Source organism: Microcaecilia unicolor, chromosome 3 (genome assembly GCF_901765095.1).
Source record: "Microcaecilia unicolor chromosome 3, aMicUni1.1, whole genome shotgun sequence".
In the NCBI taxonomy this organism is placed as follows: Eukaryota; Metazoa; Chordata; class Amphibia; order Gymnophiona; family Siphonopidae; genus Microcaecilia; species Microcaecilia unicolor.
In genome coordinates, this window is record NC_044033.1 from 265,342,732 (window position 1) to 265,348,731 (window position 6,000).

Below are 6,000 nucleotides of genomic sequence, written 5' to 3' on the forward strand. Positions count from 1 at the left end.
AATGTGGCCTAGTGGTTAGGGTGGTGGACTTTGGTCCTGGGGAACTGAGTTCGATTCCTGACACAGGCAGCTCCTTGTGACTCTGGGCAAATCACTTAACCCTCCATTGCCCCATGTAAGCCGCATTGAGCCTGCCATGAGTGGGAAAGCGCGGGGTACAAATGTAACAAAAAAAATGTCATGTTACACGATTCTTGTATTCTGCAATTACCATTGCTACCATGGCAAGACAACAGGAACAATTTCCAGGAATTAACAATAATGAGTGGTTATATAATTAAAATTATGATGAATGGACAATGACAATGAATTCCAGACAGACAACCTGGTAGTACCCGGAAGAATTAAAGATTTTGAGACTTTGAACCTGCTTAAAAGATGGAAAACGGGGTAACATTTGATTGCGAGTCTTACTGCAATTTCCGGTAGAAAGAAGTGTTGTCCAATCAACTAAATATAATAGGGCTTCACCATATAAAATCCAAAATGCTAGAGTACATAATTTAAATTGAACTCTAGCATGAATAGGTTACCAATGTAGTTTCCTAAGCAATGGGAAAACAGAATCTGAACGTTGGGTAAAGTAAATCAATCTAGCAGCTGCATTTTGCGCCAGTTGTAGACGACCAATTAAAGTTTTAGAACAGCTTATGTAAATAACATTGCAATAATCTAATCTGGACAAAACCATGGACTGTACTAACAGTCTAAATTTATCTGGTTCAAAGTATTTATGTATCGATCTAAGTTTGTTTAGCATGTAAAAAGACTTGTTAATCGAGATTTAACTTGGTTAGATAATGTCATAGAGCAATCCACATCTATATCCAGGATTCTTGAACATGAATCTAGCGTAAAAATATTAGTACCCATTGAAAAATGTTGAGATAATTCTATGGAATCTGACGGACTCAACCATTGCTGAGCCATCTATCTCTTTCTCATGCTTTCTTCTAACACAGGCTTAATTTTAATTTCTTTAACATTCAGTGATGATAATAAAAGTGGTAAAAAGGAATGCAAATTGTAATGAATCATTAGTCCCTAGAATATACGTTATGGCTTCTGATAATGAGGGAATAGACATCTAAAATAAACTAAATCATCGGCCTCCTTATACTGTGTATACTGTGTAATATCCCAACCACATATATGACAACTATGTTTATCTTGAACCAAAAAGCAAATTTATTGTTAAAATTATATAAGTTGCTCCCCTGTATTTCGCCTATTGTCCTAGGAAAAGCCATATTGAAGAGCCATATTGAAGGAGTGACAGTCTCACAAAGGGACCCTTTTACACTATGCCGTACTAAAAAGTGGCTGGCGATGTTGTCAGTGCATGGGTTTCCTACATGCTGCGGCCAATTTTAGCACAGCAGTAAAATGGCTGCGTTCCCATACTTTTCTTTAATGACCATGTGCTAATTTTCCAATTAGCACATGGCCATTACCACGGGAGCCCTTACTGACACCTATTTTGTAGGCACTAAGGAGCTCCCGCACTAACCCCACTGTAATTGGGCAGTGTGCGGAATTTTGTGCCCACACTACTAGATTAGCACAGGATATGCCTACTGTTCACCCGTAGTCACTCCTCCCACACTGAAAAATATAAAATACTTTTCAGCATGGGATTAGCGCATGTCGATGAGCACACTACCATGGGACACCTCAGCCAGTTCCGCAGCAGTACTTTTTGCTGTGCAGTAGGCACGTGCTAGTGCCTACCATGGCTTAGTAAAAGGGCCCCAAAGACTGGATCTGATTAATTCATGTTGATTGTGTTGTCAGAAATGCCATCGCTGTACTCCGAGACTCTAGACTTATTGTTACGACTCTGCAGTGCCCCCACAACTTAACTGGTGGACGAGGTTCCAGATGTCTTTGGCCCACTTGCAGCCTTCCCCACTGCACTGAAGCACCAACTTTGTGGTCTCCTATGGCCCTGTGGTCCTTATGGTCCAACCTTTCACACTGATGCCCTTCCTAGGTGTGTGCATGTGCTGCGGTCCAGGATTTAAAGTGCCAGCAGTGGGAAAACCTCTGGGATACTGGGAACCCACACACTTCCGGATCATGGTCCAAGCCATGATTCTCTCAGGAGTCAACTACTGCAACTCAGTATCACTAGAACTTCCAGAAAAGGAATTTCAAAAATTAAAGATGGTCCTAAATGCTGCGGCAAAACTTATAAGGAACGGACAGTGGACGGATGATGTCACCCCATTCTTCATAAAACTACACTGGCTCCCCCTTAAAGCAAGGGTTGACTTTAAAATACTCATCGCCATCTTAAAAATCCTCCACGACCTAACTCCAGCATATCTACAAAACGTCATCCACCCCTATCTACCCAGGAGATCTCTCAGATCCATTCATAATATCAGATTATCACCACCAGACCCACAGGAATACCAGCGACAGAAATCTTCAACATAACAATAGGAGGCAAAGGAGCAGAACTATGAAACTCCCACTAAAAATCAGACAAACCTCAGAATATATAGAGGGGCATTTTCGAAAGGTCATCCAAGTATGAATTAGGACACCCTTGCGAAGTCGGCCAAAATCAGGTAGGTATAATAAAAAAATAGTATGGACGTCCTTAGACATTCCATTATCGCAGTTCAAAACGCCCAAATCGGGGACGACCAAAGTATAGTAAAAAGGACGCCCATCTTCCAAAACCACAAAAGGACGTCCCTAAAACATTCACTGTACCTTCATATCAACGTCCTTCGGCGGTTCAACGAAAAAGACGTCCTTATTACTATACTTTGGACTTCTTTGATGTACCTGGTTGTTCCGTAAGTACAGTGCGGGCCTGTAAGAGGGACGTCCTTCATCAGTTCTGTGAGAAACTCATCCTTGATTACTGTATTTTACACTTATGAATGTTCCTTATATTTCCCGTACCTGGGTGTCCGCAACTACATGCACTGTACTTGCGGAACATGATCTGTATAAGGAAGGCTCCGCACATATGAACATGTACTCATCTAAATAAGGCCCCGCACGCGTGACTACGGTCCATGCACGTCATGGTCATCCACGTGCCGACCCATCACATATGGTGCAGGACTCATCCATATATGGACCTGTGCATGTAAGGACGTCCATCAAGCATGGGCGTCCATATAAGGCAATGCACGTTTTCCAACAGTTATTCACTGAGAAACATGGCTCTCAGACAGGAGCCAAACTTTAGAGGAGAGTCTGCTCCTGGTGCAGCTCTGCCTGAGGCACCGGCGCAGGCTCTTCCTGCACCACCACCACCTTCCCCCCAGGACTGTGTCCATTAGAACATGGACACATACAACAAAGGCTGGAAAGGTGCTTTTTTTCACCCCCCCACACTGTTCCTGGGCTATCAGGTCCCCCTCCTGTAGCACCACAGTTAAGAGCTCCTTCAGCAATGTAAGCACTAACTGTAGTCTGCATTCAAGGGTAATCAGTGATATGTGCACATGCACATTCATTAATAGAATCTATGTACTAGAGAGGAAAAACATTCCAACATCCTTACAATACTGCACACAAATGGTACTCTCTGTCTTCATGTCCATCTCAATGACATCACCTGTCCCAATGTAATGTCCCCCCCCCCCCCCCAATCAGTGTTGTGTGTCTCTACAATTTGGCTGCCAAATGAATTTGTGTTGTGAAAGCAAGAAGGGCCATCCCCTGACTCCTGGTGTACAAACTTGTATCTTGCAACTGTTTTGGAATTCAGAGGGACCTGGAGTCCCTGAGACGCTGGTTCCGGTGTATACGGCAGGACATCCCCAATCTCATTAGAAGCGTGCAACAGCACCTCAGGGCTCGACATAAGTATTGTAAACAGGGCACCTGTACTCACTTGTAAATGTATTTATTTAATAATGCAAACGTCGTGCACAATATCAGTTTCCATGTAGCTAATAGGCAACTAGTAAGTCATAACACTTCTGTCCCAGATCAAGGACTGAGGTTGCAGCTACCCTCCCATGAGTGTGGCTGTAACTTCCAACTAACCTCCTCTGAGATGAATGAATGACATGCCTTACTTCTGTAACTCCCTTTCTGGGATGGATACTGTTTCATGGTATTCTTGCCTGATGTCCTGCTCTTAGTGGATGTCAAAGCATGATTTGAAAATAATGTAAAGAAATAGTGCTTCCACCCCCCCTCCTCCCCCCCCCCCCCCCCACAAAATAAAACGATCATCCTACCATAGTCACAACTCAAAATGCTAACATGCTGCTGAGGAATGAGTGTTCCCTGCCAACACATCATATAGTGTATTCCTTTTTCAGACCAGCTTCCAGGGTTTGCTGTCATGTCATCTCATGCATCTCACATCCCATGTGTCTAGCCCAGGGCTCACCACTGACACCATCTTTCCCCATTCCTGCCTCATGCCAGCCAGCCAGCTCCTGCACTATGCAAGCTATGTTGAATGTGCTGATCTCAAGGACAATCCTTTTACATACATAGGGCGCCAGCAGCAGGAGGAGGAGGCAAGACTGCCTGCTCTGGTGGTGGAGGAGGAGCAGGAGGAGGAGCAGGAGGAGGCAGGACTGCCTGCAGCGATGGTAGAGCAGGAGGAGGAAGAGGACCCCTGGCATGACATGCCTCCCCTCGAGGAGGAGGGCCCAACACCTCCAGCCCTCTCCACACCATCCCCAGCACCAGCCCCAGCACTGTGTCTCCTGCAGCAACTGGTGAATAGCCAAAACCAGTTGCTGCAGGAGGTGTCAGCGATGAGGCTGGAGATGTCAGCAATGAGGCTGGAGGTGTTTGCAATACGGAAGGCTAACGAGCAGCACTTCAGGGCGCAGAGGCTGCTCCTGGTGCTGCTCGTTAGCCTGCTGCACAATGCCTTACAGGGATGAGGATTTGGCCCTCCCATGAAGGACTTTGGGGGGGGGGGGACACAGGGAGGAGGACGTGGCCTCCCTTGAAAGACTTTGGGGGGGGGGATTGTACATAGTTCTATTTTTTTTGTTAAATACATGTTGGATATTTTTTCTTAAAACAGGGTGTGTGTCTCTACTTTGTGTACTACATATTATCAAATGCTGGGGTTGATGTGAGAGGAGTTGGCAAGCTGGGTTGCATGACAGGTGAAGTGTGACAGAGAAACTTTCGTACATATGTGTCATACGCGTGGCCATACAGAAGGCCACCTGTTCCTTCCAAACTGCATGGCTGTATGGTAAGGGGGGGAAGCTGGGTGGGCATTTCCCCCCCTTAACAGAGCCCCACAGCACAGATTTGTGTAAATAATAGGTATGTTGTCTAGCACTAGTGATCTGCCAAGTAGAAACTTGCAGATAACCATAGGTAGCGCATAGACGATGTTTGCTCTCTGATCACCAGACACCCTTACCCACAACCAAACCACATTGGTGAGGGTGAGGAAGGAGCTACAAACAGCTGGGTCATCTTTTCACATTGAATGTATCAGCAATGGTATATAGTGCTGAGGTGAAAAGGGAAAACAACAGTAAAAGCATTAGATGGATGTTTACTTCATCACAATTGCAATATAATACATCAAGTACAGAAGGGCACAGGCTAGGGGAATTATAAAGGCACCGGGCTGTAGCCACCTGTAGGTAATTTAGAATAAGAACTGTAACCAGAACCCCTCTCCCTCACTATGACTTAAGGGCTCAAGGCCGTGGTAGGCACGCACCTGTGGCCACCTTGAAATTAATTTGCAGGATAGAATTTAGAAATGTTGCTGTTCCATAACTATGGAGGATTGTAGGTCTGTGTTGAATAATATGGAAAAGACATTCAGTGCATATATGCTTCCCCCCTCCCCACCCCCAACAACCTTCAGAATAGGTGGGCACTTCATAAAGGGACTGGGGCTCACCACATAAAGAAGGATGGAACCTACCGGGGAGCGGTACAGCAGCTCCAACGGCTGGACCACAGCATCAAGGGCCTACAGAGTGACCTGAAAGCACCTAGTAGAGCCCTGATGCAGCAACAAGTGGCGTCTAC